Source organism: Teleopsis dalmanni, chromosome 2, assembly GCF_002237135.1.
Source record: "Teleopsis dalmanni isolate 2A chromosome 2, ASM223713v2, whole genome shotgun sequence".
NCBI lineage: Eukaryota > Metazoa > Arthropoda > Insecta > Diptera > Diopsidae > Teleopsis > Teleopsis dalmanni.
Window position 1 is genome coordinate 143,478,988 of NC_051847.1, and position 21,732 is coordinate 143,500,719.

The 21,732-nt window shown below is 28.4% G+C and overlaps 1 long non-coding RNA gene across 1 annotated transcript; it reads right to left on the minus strand.

The window, feature by feature from the left end:
* Positions 1 to 10,502: 10,502 nt before the first annotated feature.
* Positions 10,503 to 19,652, minus strand: LOC119684671. Its single transcript, XR_005252748.1, has 3 exons — positions 19,516 to 19,652; positions 10,857 to 11,036; positions 10,503 to 10,588 (listed from the first exon to the last, which is right to left on the minus strand). It is a non-coding gene; the product is annotated as an uncharacterized LOC119684671 (long non-coding RNA).
* Positions 19,653 to 21,732: the final 2,080 nt, after the last annotated feature.

A 21,732-nucleotide genomic window follows, 5' to 3' on the forward strand; every position in this document is an offset into this window, starting at 1 on the left:
TTTAATTATCAAAAAAATTTTATTAGCAAAATTGCACAAAAAGTCAGTAATTTTTTTATGGTCATTTTCACTTCTATCTGCAATACCCAAAAAATGTGTCCGAGTTTTTTCATGAAATTTTTCCTATTAATAGCCAAATAGTTACACTTTACAATAAAATAAAAATTGGCCTGCGCACTCTATGTTTTACACCTATTTCAGGCCTCAGAAACCAGCGAAAAATTACGAAAAATATGACCTTCAATAAACCCCATTTATTTTAACAAAAAATTCAATAAGTAATAACAAAAAGACATTTAAAATTTTATAAATACTTAATTTATTTATATTTCAAATTTCAACTAAATCGGTTGAAGAATAACGAAGTTATAACAATTACGGTCAGGCGTCTGAACATAATGTGTTATAACTTCGTTATTCTTCAACCGATTTAGTTGAAATTTGAAATATAAATAAATTAAATCTTTATAAAATTTTAAATGTCTTTTTGTTATTACTTATTGAATTTTTTGTTAAAATAAATGGGGTTTATTGAAGGTCATATTTTTCGCAATTTTTCGCTGGTTTCTGAGGCCTGAAATAGGTGTAAAACATAGAGTGCGCAGGCCAATTTTTGTTTTATTGTAAAGTGTAACTATTTGGCTATTAATAGGAAAAATTTCATGAAAAAACTCGGATACATTTTTTGGGTATCGTAGATAGAAGTGAAAATAGCCATGAAAAAAATGCTGATTTTTTGTGCAATTTCGCTAATAAAATTTTTTTGATAATTAAAATTGAAATTTTTTTTACACATAATGAATAACAATATCCTAAGCTTCAAAAAAAATGAAAAATGATCATTTTTGAATAAATAGTAAAAAAGCTATAAAGGTTTAAAGTTGGTTCAATTTTTGTAAAATCGTAATTTCGCTAAAATTGCATAAAACTGCAAATAACTGAGGAACTAATGGGCGGATCACACCCATTTTTTGCGTAATGTTGTGTTGCTATGTAAGTCACGTATATGTGTAGTCCAATAAGTGCAAAAAGTGTTTTTAACGATAATAAATGATTTATAATGAAAATTTTGTATGGGGGGTGGGTGTGGCAGTGGGCGGAAAACCTTAAAAAAATGTTGAAATCTAGATAATAACGTAAGTTTTCCGGACACCAAAATTCAGCTTTCTACCTATCATAGTTTTTAAGTAATCTTGGGACCACGGTAAAATCCCCATGTTTGGGCAAAAATTTAGGGTAGTTCCGGTAGGCCGATTGGGCTCAATTTAGATTTAAAAGAAAGATCAACTCAAAAACTATATTTTAGGAAAATTTCATATCAATATCTCTACTGGTTCCGAAAATATCGAATTATGACCGCCTAATTTTGTGTTTTGTCACACTGTGCGTCGGTCGTCGGTTGCAACCTATATAGAAATTGTTCTAGCATAAGGTAGGTTTAATGAAAAATGAGATACTTAATAAGTGTGGCTGCTGACTTTCACTTAAAGTAAGCGATGACTATGCAATATTGGAACATAATGTTAAATATATTTTAAAGTTATTAAGCATTTTTTCCTGAATCAAGACAACGTTTAACTTGTGCTTTTTATATCATTCCAAAATAAAAGTTGATTTTCTCTACAAATGAGCTACATTTCTATTCACTGTTTCTATTTGAAAGTAAATAAACTATTACAGTTTTTGAAAGTAAACGCAAATCTAGTTAGCTAAAATATTATGTATGGTACATAGTTTCCGTAAAATTAAGGGCAGTTAGGTAAAGAATTAGGCAAGTTTCTACCATTTCGTTACGCCTATTTGGGAGAATGTATAGCGCTAAGTTTCACGCCGTATAAATTTTATAATATTGTGGTCCTACCAACATATGGTACTTATTCTTTAACAAAATACTATTACTTTATTAATATTTGAACGAACTTATCTTTGTCAATTAACTAATACTAAAGCTATTATTTAGTATGTAATTTAATAATATTCATACTAATATTTATTCCTTATCAATACTTAAATATTTTGCTAATACATATGGTTCATACTTTTACAATCGGACCGGCTTTGACCTCATCATCTCCAATTTGGTTGACCTATAGGATTTTGAAGATTTGCATTTTAGACCAATTTTTAAATGACCAAATCAAGCTCTATACACATTCAAGTATTTTAAAAAAAATTAATTAAAAACATACTTCACATCAAGTGATATTTCCTCTTAAATGAAACTCCGAGAAGTATGCTACAAAAATATTTGTTTTTTCATTAGGTCAAGTGCATGGATAGTTAATTTTTTATTTTTAAGAATAATACAATATTCTTGGAATTAATTTCATTAAAAATTAATTCAAATCTGAATAAAATATGAAAAATAAGTATATTCAATGATATATTTTTCAAAATTTAATTTAACTGGAATTAAGAGCGTATATGCAACAAAAATAAAATTTTTAAGCAAAATTTATTAATTACCTAATAAAAAATAAATAAAGAATTTAATAAAAACTAATAAGAAATACTTAAGATTAGAAATAAAAAATTAAAATTATTTTTGGTAAGTTTTTTACCACTTTATACATTACATATACGTAACGTGTAAAGTGGATTTTTCCACGTAATGTGTTAAATTATTTTTTAAAAAACAAATTAAAAAAATTATCATTCTGAAAATTTTAATTATTAAGTAGAATAGAAGTAGATTATTTATTATGGTATATTTTTCAAAATTTTATTTAACAGGAATTTAGTGCGCATACGTATTATATGAGATACACATAATAAATTAAATTAATTAAATTAATTTTCTGTAATGCTTCTAAAAATAATCCCAACGGGAAAATTTCGTTTTTTAATAAAATTTCATAATGATTTGAAATCAATATTGAAAATGATTTTGTTTTAAAAATAAACGATTAATATTAGTACTTAAATATAAACAAATTTGAATTGTTTATATTATTATGGTAACGACCAACGCAAAAAATTTAAGTCGTTATATTTAACAGAACTTAAGATATTATAATTTAAAAATATTATAATTTAAAAAAATTTGAATGCAAAAGTCTCTAAATACTATGAGTCCTAAGATACTACTAGTCCTAAGATAAAAAAAATTTTAGTCTAATCACAGATTTCGAAAATTTCGTTAATTTCTGTCAAAATCATTTTCGCTAGTAAAAGATATATATATATAAAAGAAATATATAAAAGAAATATGCAAATTTTACGTAAAATGAAGTTTAAATATTTTTTAAAGTTTAAAGTTATATATAATTTTTTTAACCGTGTTGTATTATGACTACCATAGACGTATATTCTGCATTGTCACTTATACGTTTGAACTAATATTATACGAGTAACAGAGTAATACCAGCTTCCATTAAATTTTTATCACATTAATATCTGGTAATAAATTATTGTTGTGTACATAAGTCTATTATTATAATTTTGCAGGAAGAAGAAGATTGTCTTTCGCAAAAACACAATGATTTTATTTTGCAGTGCCATCATATCATCTTATCAAATTATTCTCTATCAGCGTTTTAATGTCTGACACGTACATTTTTTTTAATTTTATTATAAAGATATTCTATTAAATCCACACATTCGAATATGTACCATACATTTTTATGGGCGTATAATGACTCTTCAAATTTATTCAAAACGGAATAACTACAATTATTATCTTAAGAGATGTTATCTAATCGAAATGAAAACCAATATTTCGTATAAATATTTGTAAAGATACTTCAGGTAAATAAAAATAATAATCTTTAAAAAATATTTTTGATTATTATTGAACTTTAGACTTTTGTTAAGAAGAGAAAAATGATGAAATAAAATATACATAATTTCATAATTAAGTGAAAACTAATAAATATGTTGCAACATCCACTAAATTTAAATTAGTGGATTTTGAGTTTCTATTTCTTAATGGATATATTATTATTTTTGAAATATCTAATGTTATAAATCTAAAAACTTTTTAATAATTGTTCAAAATTTAACATCAACCTTTAATAAATAAATTTATAACATTATTTAGAGCGTATATTATTTAGAATAAAAATGAAAATAACAGAATTCTGAGCTTGCACTGAAGCAGTGTAACCATAGCAGATCTTCTGCTCAAGCAACTGATATTATTCGAATCAAACGCATACACACTTTTAAATAAATGTCTTTCGTTAAGATTTTTCTAATATCAGATGTAGATAAGATTTACATATTAGTATTCCTATCTTACATTAAATCAAATCTGGGTAGTACAGAATGATACTAGAAGTCTCATCCTCTTCCAAACAGAGACGATATCTCAGACTAACCCATCTTATCGATATAATAACAGTAAAGATTGTCAGACTTATTTTCTTATCTTATTCTAAATCAAATCCGAGTAATAAAGATTGAGACTAGAAGTCTCAACCATCTTATCGATATAGTAACCCAAATAAAGATGTCCTGAGGGGTAGTCTGCTAGCAGCCTTAGCTCTGTCATATTTAAGACAAACATCTTTTTGTAAGAAATAAAAATACCATTTTAATCTGGCGGTCATCTAAAGTTTCACCTTCTTGAGATCATAATCAGAATTTTAGTTGTGCATAAACTAATTCCATTATAAGGTGACAGTTCATAAATTTTTATTGTTAAATCAGTTCTACAGACATTTTCTGTAGATTCATAACGGATCCAAAATATGTATGCACCTATTACTCGAAAGAATATATGGAAAACTACAGCATAAACCAATATATCGTTTTTAAGGTATATTAAAGTATAAATAATCGGCTCTCAAAATGTGTCACAAATTATTGTCAATATTTGTTAATTTATAATATGGTTTCTGAGAATAATGTGTATTACGTATTATTAACTACAAAGTCTGTTGTTTTTTATAACAACAGTTTTTGTATTAACTAACAATCATTGATTGACTATTCTAGGGGCTTAGTTTTTAAAGGATCTTGTTTGCCAAAGGTTCAAGGTAGTTTATGGGGTAATAGGCCTAGGCGAATGCTCAGAATCGTTAGTATAACCTAACGTTATCTACAATCATTTGTCAAGATATTGTAAAACAATAAAGATAACTATGTTAAAAGCTGTAAATTAGGAAAAGCACAAGCGATCTTTTACGTTTTAGTAAACCTGTAGTGGTCGCGCGTCACTGTAATACTATTCCATTGCTTCAACTATGGTTTGTTATTACAAACGAACTGCATACATGTTGTCATAGCAAAAGGAAAACCATCACACCTAATGACTTCTGCCAGGACTATAAACGAATTGATTCCAATATCTAGAAAATAGTTTACCTACTAGGTAAGCAGTGATATTGAGGTAGACTGATTGAAATTTGTTTACCTTATTTGAAAGATAAAATCGTTTAACACATATAGCTTCTGGAGTTATATTTGTATATTTGTATAACCTGGTAAATTGAGGGCATTATAATGTACGTTAGATGACTTTGAGTAAAAATTATTTTTTTTTGTGCCCTCTAAATCTGAACTAACCCAATACTGTAAATTGTTCTTAAATTATAAAAAAAATATCGAACTACTGTTTTTATTTATTTATTTAATCCTTTTATTCCTAGGTGGAACAGAGGGCCGTAACAAATAGTTTCCATTGAACTCTATCTAATGCAAGACGTTTTGTTTCACTCCAGCTCTTTCCAGCATTTCTTAATTCGGCTTCAGTTTGTCGTTTCCAAGTGTTGCGCGGACGCCCTGGTCTTCTACTGCCTTGAGGGTTGAAATCTAAGACATTTCTTGCGATATCATCAGCGGGTTTTCTTAACGTGTGGCCAAGCCATTTGTATTTGCGCATCATTATTTCATCAGTTATAAGAGGCTGATTCGTTCTAAACCAGAGCTCATTATTGGTTAAGGTTGCTGGCCAGAATACATGAAGGATGCGTCGTAGACAACGATTGGCAAAGGCTTGTAGCTGTTGTGCGTCTCTTGCCGTTAGGTTCCAACTCTCACTACCATATAGTAAAGTTGATTTTACGTTTGCATTGTACAGGTGTATCTTAGTGCGTTGTGTGATGTTGGATGAACGCCAGATTTTGTTAAGGGTTCCAAACGCTTGCTTCGCTTTCGATAGCCTGTACTGTATGTCTTGCCGACTGCCGCCGTTGTTCGAAATGTAGCTTCCCAGATAGCAGAAACTTTGTACATCTTCGATGTAGGAGCCATCTAGTTGAAACTTCGTTAAGCAGTTTGAATTGAGACGCATAGACTTGGTTTTGTTGATATTGATTGACAGACCAGCTGCCAATGCACGCTTTGCGATGTTGTTTAACGATATTTGCATCTGGGAAAAGTTATGCGTTAGTAAACAGATGTCATCAGCGTAATCGAGGTCAGTAAGTTTGTTATGAAGGCCGAATGATATGCCATGGTTTGTGCTCATAGCTTCCGACATAACCACATCTAAGACTATATTAAATAGTATAGGTGAAAGAATGCAACCTTGTCGGACGCCAGACTTAATTTGGATTTGCCCGCTGAGACGCCCTTCGTGAAGTACTGAGCAGTGCGCGTCAGAGTACAAGCCTTTTACTAAATTTATTAATTTACTCGGTATACCTTTACACTCTAATGCATACCAGATGGTGGTATGGAGAAGTGTATCGAATGCACGTTTAAAGTCGATAAACAGCAAGTATAGGGGAGATCGCCATTCGCTAGACTGTTCGACTATTATTCGAAGGCTGTTTATGTGGTCGGCACATGATCGATTATGCCTAAATCCTGCTTGCTCGGCTCGTAGTGTAGGCTCAGCGGCCGAAGTTAAACGTTTATGTAAAATTTGAGCAATAACTTTATAAGCTACATTTAGTAAAGTTATGCCTCTCCAGTTGGAGCATTCCATCAGGTTACCTTTCTTTGGTATATTAATAATGATGCCGTCTTTAAGATTAGGCGGTAATGACTCTTGGGACCAGAAGTTGTTGACAATTGGTTGAATAATTTGAGCAGCTGAAATTTTGTCTGCTTTGAGCAGTTCGGGGGCAATATTGTCCGGACCAGCGGACTTACCTGCTTTAAGCTGAGTTATTGCTGCCTCAATTTCACTGATGTTAGGTACATCTGTGTTTATATCGTTGCGAGCAACATGTTCGTGGTGTCTACTACATAGTTCCTGCTGAGGATAGGTGTTGTTTCCCGCTAGGAGATTTCTGTAGTGATCTTCCCAAACTTTTAGCTGATCTTCGGTAGAGTGTACTAGTTCGCCCCTGGTATTTTTTATTGGCTTTGCAATCCTGTGTTTACGTCCCACCATAGTTTTAGTGATGTTGTGTAGGTCTTTGAGCCTATGTGATTCGCTTGCTTTTTGGGCTTCTGTTGCTAAATTGTCGAGCCATCTGCGCTTATCGGCTCTAGCGCTGCGTTTAACTTTGCGGTTGGCAATACTGTAGTTGGCTTGTGCCTGTTGCTTTGTTTGGCGCGTTCTTGCCCTGTTAACCTTTTCTTTTTCTCCTTTGCGCGCTTTTATAAGATTCCATGTATGTTCGGTGATCCACGGATTATTTTGACGTTGAGGAATACCGACACTTTGTTGTGCTGCTTCAGTGAAGGCACATTTTGCTTGTTCCCAATAAGTTTCGGCTTCAAAGATTTCTTCTTCTAGTGGCAAGGGATTAGGGATTTGGGCCGATAAAAGAGATTGATAGTTATTTTGAACAGTAGGGTTGTCGAGTTTGGCGAGGTCGAACCGTTTCCTTTTGAATTGTGGCTTTCTAAAGACCGCATTTAATTTGAGTTGTATTTCACCGATTAGTAGATGGTGGTCAGAAGTCATGTCTGCACTTCTTTTATTTCTGACATCACATAATGAATGTCTCCACATTTTGCTGATGGCAATGTGGTCGATTTGATTTTCTGTTGCATTATCTGGGGAAACCCAAGTGACTTTATGCAAATGTTTGTGCGGGAAGAGACTACCTCCTATGGTGAGGCCCATGGTGTTACATAATTCATAGAAACGCTCCCCATTATCGTTCATTGTGCCGAGAGCATGTTTACCCATCACTTGCTTTCTTCCATTGTTATCTGGCCCGATTTGTGCGTTGAAATCTCCCATGACGAGCTTTATTTCACCTCTAGGGCATTTATTTAAAACAGAGTATAGGGAGTCATAAAAATTTTCCTTGATTTGTGGGTCGGTGACTTCAGTAGGCGCGTAACACTGTATGCATGTGAGGGTTCTGGCTCGAGTTTTAAATTTTGCCAGAATTATTCGGTCGCCATGTGGTTGCCATTCTATGAGCGCTTGTTTAGCTTCTTTGGATAATAGAAAGCCTACTCCACTTTCTCTTTTTTCGCCTGTGGCCTTTCCAGAGTATATGAGTGTAGCGCCGGAGGATGTTTTGTATTCGCCGCAGCCATTCCATCTTACTTCGCTTAGCCCGATGAATAAAAGATTGAGACGTACAAATTCACGTTCAAGTTGAGCAAGTTTTGATGTTTCTGCTAGAGTTCTTATATTCCAGGTTCCGAATCGTTTCCGTATTTTCATTCCAATAGTCGTCATCAAAGGGAGCCGTTGGTTATAATTATTTGTTTCGGTTTCAGTAATCGTGTAGATTCAGATGAACGAGTGATTAGCCCATGCATCCTATACTGGTACTGGGGCTGCCAGTTAAGGCCACCAGTCAGACCTTCAGACTCGAGAGTCCGAGAAAACGGTGGGCTTCTTAGCGAAGATTGATGATGCTGTATCTTGCCTACATCCCGGGACGTCATGAAGGAAAAAGACCATCCGGGTCGCGAACCGTTGTGGATTGCTCTTAGCTTCAGATGCTCCTCTTTGACCTTACCGGCAAGGGAGGCCCTACCAGTAGCTACGCTACCGCCGGCATCGCTCTCAGGATCATTGCACCCTACTAAGCCCCCTCGCCACGACAAGGCCACAATCCCCGAGAGGGGATTGTGGCCTCTGTTTGATATTTAGAAATTAATGATTAAAAATAGTTTGGTAGATACCATTTGTAATCTAATATTCAGTTATATAAAAAATCCCCTAGCAGAAGGTGTATTCAAGGAAGTTAATATATAAAACTTTTTATTACTGTGAAAATAAAGCACTTTATGATAATGGGTATTGTTTATTTTGACTGATAAAATTTATAAAAATTGTTCAATGGGTACAGTTTTAAAGATTAAGTAATATGCAAAATCTTGAATTGAAGAGAGGGAGAGGTCTCAATTGCTTTTGGTGTGTTCGTGTTTATTATGTGAATGTGCAGTATAGATATAGATTTTAGCATAACAAAGTTAATAATAATAAAGTTATTATATACTTTTTAAAACTAATATTTGGATAGTCAAGAGCAGGATACTGATATTTAATGTGTAATATTAATATATTTTATAAAAAGAAAACAAATTGTTAAAAATAAATTAATAAACGTTATAATGATAAAAATTCAATTTAAATAAATAAACAGTATATGTAAATTTGTGATACTTTTACATATGATATGTATAAATATTTACATATTCATTATAGTTTATTACAACAGAATGAAATTTAATGTGTTTTGTTATCTCTCTGTTGTTACCTGATTTAATAGAATTAGTAATTTTTTAAAATTACATACTATATTTTCTAAATTATATTCATAGATTATAGAGTTTAAACTAAATATGTATTCGTTAATGATTGTAGTTTTAGTTTTCCACGTTTAAAAATTTCATTACAAAATTATAAAATGCAAGGTGAAATAAATTCATCTAATTCATTTTTTATACTACAATTAAATTTTTTTATTTTAATTATAACTAAAATTAATTACGAATTATTTAATAAAAATGTTAAAACATGTTTAAAATGCTATTCCAAAATTAAAAAACCTGTATTATCATAAATTTAACCTTTGCGTTAATTTTTAAAAATTACTAGAATTAGAATAGAATAAGTAGAATTAAAAAGGTTAATTTAAAAGTTAACCTTTATAGAAATCATTTTTAAAAAATTCTTCTTCAGATGATTTCTAAACCGAAGCTGTCTAGACCAGATGCGTTCGCGGGCCAATACAAATCACTGTACAGATTGAAGGGCCGAAGAAAGAAATACATACGTTCATAGTTGTTTTTGATTAAAATAAAAATAAGGTTATAATGTTAAATTTAGTTTCATTAATTTATCAATTTAAATTTATTTGGCATACCATAAAAATAAAATAAGCTAGTTTTACCAGTAGATCAAAAGAAAATTTGTGTAATTGTAATAGATTAAAAACATCTACAAATATTACCCACGGGTAGCCTGCCGGCCGTGCTTTGAACAGCCCTGCTCTAAACTATTATCAGAAATGATCAGTTTAATGACAAGAACTGTTAGCAACAGTCAAATCTAACTTTTAGCTTTTATAAATATATAATTTGATTGAGTAGTTAATTACTAATACTATACTCTAGTATAGTATTAGTATTAATACTCTATATTATACTCTAGTTTCTATAGTTCAATTATAACAAGTTTGTTACAGACTTACCTGATCTATGTTCCTGTAAAGCTCGATAGAGATCATTTTGATCTAAAGTTTTTTTTCGGCCCTTAAAAAATGTGGGCATTGTAAAACTAAAAAGAAATAAATTTTAAAAAAATTAATAACAATAATAAAATAATTATTTCAAGCATTATTTTTCGAAAAAATAAATAAATGGTGAGAAGCACTTAAAATGTTTTTGTAATAATTACATTAATTATAATTTATAAGCGAATTAAATTGCTGTTTACAAGCGCTAATATACAATATATAGTTTCAGTTATGGCCTTGATCATATAATATATATGTATATATTTTTACAATTGTTTTATAGAAAAAAAAATAGATTTTTTAACTTACCAAAACATAAGCGTTGAGAGTGGATTCGCACGCTCGCGGGGATTTTCCGGCAGTTCATCCGCTTTTATTGATTGCATTTTGTATATATGTTGGATGTGTGTAAAGGGGGTACGAAAGGTTGATGAAAGTGTTTTTTTAACACTATATTATTGCTATTTTATTTTGAATTTAATGTTGACTCTGCAATTTAAATAATATAAAAAGAACTTAGTAAATTTTTAAAAATTAATAACAGATAATGCAAATAATTCAACAAATTTTTAAAAAATGAATATTTTTAGATGATGTGCATAATATGTGAAGAAAATATAGATATTTTCTTTAGATATTACATTTAATGAGTAATACTAAAATTAGTTTACTACAAAAATATATTTATATTTGTATATTCCTTTATGTGCATTCAAATTGTATTGAGTGCCTTGTCTTCAATATTAAAACTTGTTGAGTTAACTTGAGAGAAGCACTTTAAATAATACTGTATATATTTACAATATTTGTATGTAAATAAAATCTTAAATTAAGAACCTTTAGACTTTATTGACATATAACATTTCTACATACAATAAACTCACTCTATATAAAGTAGAGCTTGTAAAATAAACATTATAATTATTAATATAAACAACCGCCTATTTAGCTATTTATTTTGACATTTATTAAATATGTTACAAATTAAAACCAGTTTCTAAAAACCATATGTATGATAAAAGTAAATAGCTCAACGATAATTCTATATGACTGAAACCTTAAAAAGAAAATTTTAATGAGCCATATTTCTACTCATATTTAAGATTTTGAAAAATGTATAATTTTATTAACGTTAATATTTTTTTGGCCGAGAATGTCGCGTTTTATGAAAAAAACAAACTATTTAAAAGTTAGAAAGGTTCGAATAGAAATGAAAAGACAACAACAAAAATTTTAGTTAATTTATTAAAGTCGAGAGTACGCGGCTAATTAAAAAAAAACAAATATTTCCTAAGACCACTGATGATGAGTATTTGGCAATACTCGAAACAGCATTGTATGGTCAGTCAAACTTCAAACCTTGTCTTTTCATTTCTATTCGAGCCCCTCTAATGTATAATTTTAATTCAAATATTATAATATAAAATGTTGTTGTAATATAAGAAAAGAAACTAGGAAATTCAAAAATCTTAAACATTATTATTCCTCATGGGAAGCTTATATGGGTTACACAATTTTTATAAATTGAGGGGTTCATGCTGCAATTGGGCATTTAAAGATAAGTATATGTCAACGATTTTATGTTCTATATTAACCTAGTCTTTCAAACAAATCTTTACATTTTAAGATAAAAAATATTGCTACTCATATCATAATTAATAATATTCTTAGTACAATAGTACTAAGTATAGTACATACTACTTTGCACCCACAATATTACCGTTTATATTTAAATTATATTATTCTTAATATTAATATTAGGTAATATTTAATTTTTGCAATAACCCACATTACTATGTTGTTTATTAACACTATTTTATTTTAAAATTAAATAAGGAAATGAAATTTTTCTATACATTCATGGGCTAACTTTTATGTCTTTCTAAGCTCTGTAAGAAAAACACTGGCGTGAAACTGTCAAATTATCTCAACAATCAATACCAGATTTCATTTCACCAGTCTGGTTTTGAACTACTAAACTATAATTTTCTCTCACTCACTCGAGGAAAAACAAAAAAAGCTATATGGAGACAATCTATCAGGGTTTCAACCTTCAACCCATAATTATTTAAGGATTGTATGCAAACAAAAAAAATACAACTTGAGAATTATTACACAAATTTTGATAGGGCACTGTGGATTAAAATATTATCTTACGGAATTGCAAACTTTCTCTAATGGAGACCTCAAAGCACGTGCCGGGAGTTAACCGACACTTATGCAAAACAAAAAGAATATCGAGGTGTATATATTATATCAGATGAAGACGCAAGACTACAATACTACAACTTATTAAGGGAGTTTAGGTTAAGTTATTAGGGCGATTCCTAGAAAATCACTTAGGCCTATTTGCCTATGTGTTACCGTATCAAACGAGTTCAACTTAAAGAAATCTTCTAAATTCATGAAGTGCACAGAATAGATCTCTAAATTGCAGTGCTAGTTTTCCAAACGATAAAGATAATAACGAAATGAAAAAAAACATTCCATGATTTTCTGAGTCATTGTTGAGTAAGAACGCTCAATAGTCTTAACAATAAAAACTAATAATTACTACTTTAAAATATATACTCAGTTCTGGAATACTATAAGCAAATCGCAGTTTTTAGGGTGACATTTACGTTATTAATATTCCGTAATTTTGATGTAAATGTTTGGTTTTGATTAATCTTTGTCTCATTCCTAAAGTAATTTTCTTCACACTTCAACGTTTACAAATGATATGGTAATTTTAAACTATCTAGATAGACAGTCTGGCTGCCATTTATCCTTAGGAATAAAATGACAATGCATTGAAATTGCAATAATTTCTGAAATAAACATTGACATTGCAATGTTACTTCGTAAAACATTCTTTTAGATAAAAAATAATATAATTCAAGAAAGTTGAATGAAGTCTCACGCTGTTATTTTACAACGTATTAATTAATTAAGACTCAATCGTTTGTAACACTGAAACACAATTTTTTTTATACAGCAGTATGATTAAACTATCTTGGACTTATGCTTTCTAGTAAAGACCATAGTCAAAAAGATATATAAGAAACAAAAATATTTTTAAGAAAACGCCAGATTGGCAAAGAAAACTTTAATCCTTTCCCTAGAAAACTTGTCTGTGTGCCTAAAATCCACTAAGAAAGCTGGTTTATTTCTTACTATTTTTTTTTAAATTGTATATTTTATTTAGGTTAAATCTATTGAAGTGCAAATTACATATTTTAGAGGTCTTGTAGTATACAGAAGCCACACTGCAAAGGGAAGTAGTTTTCAACATTTATTAAATAATATGAGTTATAAACTAAATTATTTGGGTTAGCAACTGCTTATATAAATATTGTTCTATTTGGTTATTCCCACACAAAAGACTTTTATACTATTATTATTGAAGAAGAAAGGATACTGCATTGCGACCTAAAAGATCTATTATGGCACTTAGTTGGATTAGAATGTTTCTCAAAGTTCGATTTCTTTAATGAAAGACAATATAGAGCCTATATTTCCTAGTCTTGGATCCTTATGATCCATGAAATACCCTCGTACGTGTTTCTTCCGCTTGTGTGTCACTGCCGGGCACTCCCCAAGCACATGGTATGCAGTATTTCTCTCTTCTCTACATTATCTACTTTTGTTCTAACAATGTACTACATACTACATCAATTTATTTGTAAACGCGATAGAAACGTACTGTGGACTGCAAAAATGTTTTAGACTATTTATCTATTAATTTTTTCTATTTTAATTTTATAATCAATAGTTTCGACAGCTATTGATTGAAACCATTACTTTTAATACTAATTGTACATAATAAATTATCATTTTATATAACTTAGATTTATGAAAAATTTTATATGATCACGAGCTAATTTACAGAGACTAAGCACTATTAAGCACTATATATAGATAAAACTAATAATTACAATTATATTTTTTATTTGAAAAATACTTTCCTATATGAATAGATAAAATTTTAATATATTTTCTTTTCTGAAAATTGATACATTTTTTTTCACAAATAAATAATAAAATTAGCTTTATTTATGATTATTACTCATATTACTTGTACGTAAAAAATCATTTAAAAAAAATATGTTGGAAAGGGTCCAGTAAAACTTTTTCATGCATAACATATTTTTATTTTTTATATATGAATATTCCATACATTTTTAGGAGCTATGAGAACTTATATTCTTTTTCGTTAATAACAAATAACTTTTTATGACGGCCCGAGTTGACATTCATTCAACACATAATCTTATCGAAATTGTATGTTTTATACGTATTTACTGATAACACACGATATATTTTTTGTTATAGACGAATTTGAAACATTTGATGGAATTGTATTTAAGCTCAAAAGTTCACATGGTAAATCAAAGTTTATACTTTCATTTCGTATAATACACGTTTTGAATATACATATAAACACAAACTCATGGTTTTAGACTCACTTGGAAATTATAGTCAGCTAACATTATAAACAATATATATGTATTTGAAAAACATACTAGGTTGGTCACATAATGTTTGTTTAAATTGCTTTTCAAAAAACCAGCTCCGATGTATGATTGGTAATGTAGATGCGCTTATGTTAAATAATTTCCCAATAACATCTTTACTTCGGTAAGTATATAAATGGTTATAATAAGAAATATTTTTTAACTTGTTTTTATTTATACATACAATAAGATATTACCAATATGAACAAGTAATTAAAAACGTTCTCAGATTTATAGAAGTTTAGGTCGAATATTACCCTATCATACTTATATCATCATATCATCATATATTAATATTACATATAAAATAATAAATATAAAAACAATAATAATAATAATATATAATGTGCGAGTTCAAGTAAATTAAGGTAAATTGAAATTTCTTATGGATTTTTTGCAACTGCACTTATGTTTATATTTATTTATTGCACTTATTTATTATTTTTGGTTAAGCGTTTTAAAAATTTATTTATTTATTTATTAAACATCTTTTAAAATTTTCACAATGTAAAATTTTTCCTAATTTTTACCCAATTTATCCTACTCGAAATTCTGGTAAATACCAACATTCGCTGCCATACCGATATAGTTTACTGTTTCCCACAATTTACTGTTAATTTTCGAAATTGAAAAGTACAGAAATATAGTGAGGTTGATATGCAGACCTACAATAGCGACTGTTTGCTATACATATGTTCCCCATTTACACTACTTATATATCAAATATTAATATAAAATTGATTTGTGATAAAATTATAAAATTTTTTGTTGAATATTGACTCTATATTATTTGGAAGATATATGCACCAACTAATTTCTTTAAATAAACAACAATATAAATAATAGAATTTCAGTCTTAAGAATTTATGAAAAAGAGACTGACGTCTCTACGGGGCATCTCAATGAGAATTTTAGAATTCCCTTTTTCGGAAAGTGGCCAGATTGCATACAGATGTCTGCATATCGCTGAGTCTTCCATCTTTTGTTTAAGATTTCTGTACAGAAAGAGTTTAGTAATAATTTAAAAGATGTTCGCGATATGCCCAAATTGTCTAGGTGTTCCAAGTAAGGTCCTGAAGCACCCTTTCTTTGTAGCTCGTCTGCCCTGCAATTACCGAAAATATCCCTATGGCCGGGAACTCAGATTAGCGAAATATTGAGCTGCGTCGACATTTCGTTTAGATGTGTAGCAGTCAAAAACCGTCCTAGATGTAAATTGGACTGAACTCAAGGACTTTAAAGCAGATTGACTGGCTGATAGTATGTATATATTCCTGCCCAAAAATAAGTTACACGCTAAGAGTTTTATTATTGACTGCAAAAAATAATAGTTATTTTTGAGTTTTTCGTTTTTAAGGCGAGAAAAATAATAATTTTTAAAAAATATGATACAAAGTAATTTTAATTATTATTTTTTGAGTTTTATTATAAATTCCAAATATAATTAAAGTGTGCATCATATAATATATGAATGTTGTTAAAATAATAACTACATACTTACATAAATAAGAATTTAGACAACGATATGTTCCTAGTTTTTTTCTTGAAATTTTTTTAAATCACATTTATTTGCAGATCTAGAATTTCATAGAATTCCGATGTCTACTAATAAGGAATTAAAAGAATTTACTACAATGTTTTAATTCAATTCAGTAAAGAGAATTAATTGATATTGATACATACATTTATATAGTTTAATATAAATACTATTATATCAAATAAACACTTTTTAAAGTCTTGTTGAAATATGTTTTAATCAAAGTAATGAACTAATAGGAAATTAAGGAAAAAATAATTATGATCATTTTTAAAAATTACGTTTAGCAATATATAATATTACAATCATATAGTATTCAATAATGTTAGAAACGAACCAGTATATCCTGGACTGGACTGGGGATCGCTTCTATTACTGAAAAACTCAGTTCAGAATTTCGATGCTGTTATTTGATTTTAGGGTAAATTTGTATGTTTTAGTTGGTTGTTTAGTTTAATCACACTAAAAGGTCGTAGATTCTAGATCAAAAACGGTCGGTTTATAACTGTTCCCAGATCGGTTTTAAAGCGAATGAAATTTTATAAACATAAATTTATTTTATATTATTAATTTTTAAAAACGTATGAAGTTAATTATAAAATAATTAAGTTGCTAATGAAGTTATTTTCAAAAGTTTCTAAAGAAAAACTATTAATTAAATATTAGAGTAATCTCAAAAAATAAGTAAGTCAGCAAAGTAATTAATTTTTGTAGGGGTATTCTCGATCTCGCGTAACACATTCATTAATTGAATAATATAGTTACTGTGCAAAGCGACAACGACATGAATCATTTTGAGTACATATATTTTGTGGTTGGTAGTACACAGTGTTATTATGTTAGTCGAGATCCTAAATAGTTTTTATGTATATTTGATTTTGTAAATTACAGTTATCATGCTAAAAGCAGAACTTCCAGCCACTAGAATAAAAAAATACTCTTAAAGTTGCTTAGTGAGATTTCATTTTTTTATGTTAAAAATTGGTTTGATTTATGATTTGAACATCCTACTTTTAGCTGTTAATAATATTGATACAGCAGAAAGTTTTGTTTGATCTGAACCTTGCAAAGTTTAATGACTCCAAAATTTGATAAATCTAAAATGATAAAATCTCAGTCTTGTCAGAACAAATGGAAAGTATTTAGTTCCTCTGTTTTTAAATCACTCATTATCTGATTTGAATTGTTCAGTTACAACATTACTGAGATACCTTAGGGCTGAGCATTTTTAGTATTTTGTTAAACATTAGTACATTTTTTTACAAAAAGTAAAAATACATATAGCATTTTCTTGCTCTTATTTGTCATTTTTATTACTTTATCGCGATAGAATTATAAAACGCAGGCATTTATCATTTTATCACTTTACAACTTCACATTGTAAGCTAACTATCCTAATATAATTAGTTGTAAAAATAGATTTATTGAAATTTCGCTATAAAGTTTAATATGAGTAAAATAAATAATAATGTTATATACAAAGATATAAACACTTTAGCAAATACAAAATATCATCTTGATATAAACTTTTTAATATAGATAATTATCTCTCTTGTAAACCAAATAACTATCATTAAAGGTTAAAGGTATTAGGCTTAGTTGTATATTTTTGAAGATATAAATATATTTTATGTTATATATATTAATATTATAATAATTTTGTAAATATATTCACAATAATATAATTTTCAAAGATTCCTGCAGGAAAACTATTAATTAAATATTAGAGTAATCTCAAAAAACAAGTAAGTTAGCAAAGTAATAAATTTCCCAATATCTTTCATTATTAATAATTTACGATCATTATTAATAATTAATAATATATTTAGTTTTTATATTTTTTACCGGGCTTAGGTCGTTTAGTAATGTGTTATCACTATATGAAAATTTTTTTTTAAATAAAATAAAAAATTACATTTTTTTAACAGTGTTAAATATTTAGTTATATTTAATTTTTATTAAAAAAATTTATTTCTTATTATTATTTATTAAAAGACCTAAACCCGGTAAAATATATAAAAACTAAATAAATATTGGTCGTAATAACAATTTATTAATAATTAATAATTTATTAATAATACGAATTTGTAAATTAATAATTTTCGTATTTAATCTTTGTATTGCAAAAATAATTATTAATTATAATTATTAAATATAAATATAATATAAATATAATATTAAATATAATAATGATTATATTATTGTTATAATTAAAAAATAATATATTACACTTTATAATAGATGTAAAAAAAAACTCTATAATAATAAGTAAAGTTTTTATAAAGCATACAATTATATCACATTACAAAGACTTCATATAATTTAGTTATGACAAAATATTGTCAATCGGATATCAAATTTTTTCGTATATACATATATTATTAACACATTATTTTTATATAATAAGTTTATGTCTATTTTTCTAGATTATTGCATATGTTTATTTATTTAATAAAACATATTAAGTGAAGAACCTTAGCTTCATTCTTACATTACCGCTCGTGTCAAAATAAAACTTCACAAATAGCTGATTTAACAAATATTTTCTTATAGACTTCTAACTTTTCAGTTCAGTTACAATTTAGAGAGTTAAATTATTCACTTAGGTCAAGACGGTCGTTCACACTATTTTTAAATTAATGTATAACAGAGTACAGAGATTTCAATTTATACTTTTAACACTAGAAAGTTATTTATTGAATACCAATTTTTTTTCAATTTAATTTGCACTCCGCAGAATTAATTTGTAGCGTTTTATGAATTTGAATTCTGCAAATTCATGCTGTTCAAATAATATAATTCAAATAAGTTTCGGATATTGTGAAATTCGGTACACCACGCGAGAATATATAAATACATATAACACAAGGGCAAACATCTTATTTGATATTGGATTAAAGATACAAGATATTCTTCGTGAAATGGTAAAACTTACAATATATTCAGTGCAAGGAAAGTAAAAAAAATAAAATTAGATTAAATATATTTCTAATTGTCAAATGACACACGCCAATATATTTTTATATGACACTTTTATAGCACTACACCGTTTGGTACGGCTATCTAAACCAAAGCGTGTACGTCTTACTGCATAGAATACGAGTTTACCGAAAACTGTACCGATCTAACACAATGCTCAACACGTTCTGAGACTAATTCCATTTTGATTCTCTTGCTAAGCAAAAATTTTCACATTAACTATATATACGTATCTGTACACGTATCTATGTACGTTGGAAAGTGTTTTTTTATGGTTACTGCAAAGCTCTTATCGTGCTAAAGGCAGAACTTCCAGTCACTAGAATAAAAAATACTCTTAAGGTTGCTTAGCGAGATTTTATATTTCTTTTTATTTATATTATTCAGAGCGTAAAATATGCTCTGCCGGTTTTTTTATATATGTTTATAAAAGAATTATTTGTTACAAATTTGTTTTGATTTTGGTAATACCCTACATTTGGCTGTTGATAATATTGATACAATAGAAAACTTTGTTCGAGGGAAACCTTGTGAAGAGCAACGACTCTAGTGTTTGATATGTTAAATCCTCAGTCTTATCAGTGGTATTGTAAAGAATTTAGAGCAGAGTGTTTATATAGAACAGACATTATCGGATTTGAATTGTCCAAAATAAATATTCTGTTTTACAAGTAGTTAGTCATAGAAACGATTTTAAACTTCATATATTAACTTGGTGTGTTTTTGTTTTATATTTGATTCAAACCTTTTTTAATAATTTAATCAATTAAAAAGTAGTAAATTTAACCATTAAAAATAAATTCAGATTTTTCTTTCATCTGCTTCAAAACAATACATACAAATATATTGAAAACACATTCTAAGCAAACCATATGTAAATATTTTATATTATAATTAACTATCTTAATTTTACATGTAGTTAGACTGCAAACCTCTTCTTAATGTTTTTAAGAATGTAAATGTACTTCAAATAAACCAAGATCTTTGTGAAAGTTCTGTTTATCAATACCATTTAAGGCTATCTGTTTAATTTGTTGCTACAATACTCATATAATGACAGTCTTGTTATATTGTTCGTATCATATGACATATATTTGACTTAAATCGGTCTGTAATTAATACAGATATTTCAAAACGTGTCTTTGGTGTCTTTAGAGTGCCAAAAAAGTGGCTTTTTTTTATTTCCCAACTGTTTTAAGTTCATTTGATACCGATAAGATTGTAAACCGAAATCCTTTTTCTCGAGATATTTACTTGTTATACAACATCAGAACATGGATTAAAAAACAATCTAAGCAGCGTATTTGAGTCAGCAACAAAAAAAATTGTCTGGTTTGTCAGTTTAACTTTGTAGATCTTGAACTCAGACGAATTACTTAGATAACACACGCTGCCATTTGCAAGTTCTGCGAAAGACGGAGCGAAATATCCGTACAGCATCTTATGTGTTACAGACCTGCGATCACCAGAAAAGAAAAACGTTACATACATACATATTTTCATATTTTCGTTGAGCCTAATGTGGACTAGCCAAGAGAAATTTTTAAGCTGATTAATACCTTAGTTTGCTCAAGTGCGTTTTTTTTCTGTATATTTTAATTATAAATAAACAATTGAGTGTTAATAGTTTCAAATTAAAGATTATTGATAATACATTAAGCCGAAAAAAGTAGAAGACTTTGAGTTATGCTATTAATAATTAATAAAACAAAATTGAAGGAAGGCTCGATATAGGAAGGAAACAAATGTCTTGGCTATGAAATATTTGAAAGTGAACTGACATAAGCACAAGTAAAAAATATTACACCAATAAAATTTCAAAAATAATTAAAATTAATTAACTTAATTTTGTAATTTAAATTAAATTTTTTATGAGTTCCCTTACGCTATATTAAAAAAAAATTATATGTAGAAAAGAAAAGATACATGGTCAGCTTAAAATTGCATTCAAAATTTCACGGACGTAGCCAAAGAACGTTGGCCCCTCTCGAAAAGTGTGACCAAAATGAAATTTTTTGATGAAAAATGGGTCTATGGATCTCGATTCGACGATCTTGTTAAATGTTAAATATTTGTATAAAATTATTCTTGCTCATCAATTTATACAAAGAGAGATGTCTCCAATTTATTTTACTACTTCATCATATACACACAAAACTATAAATATTGACCC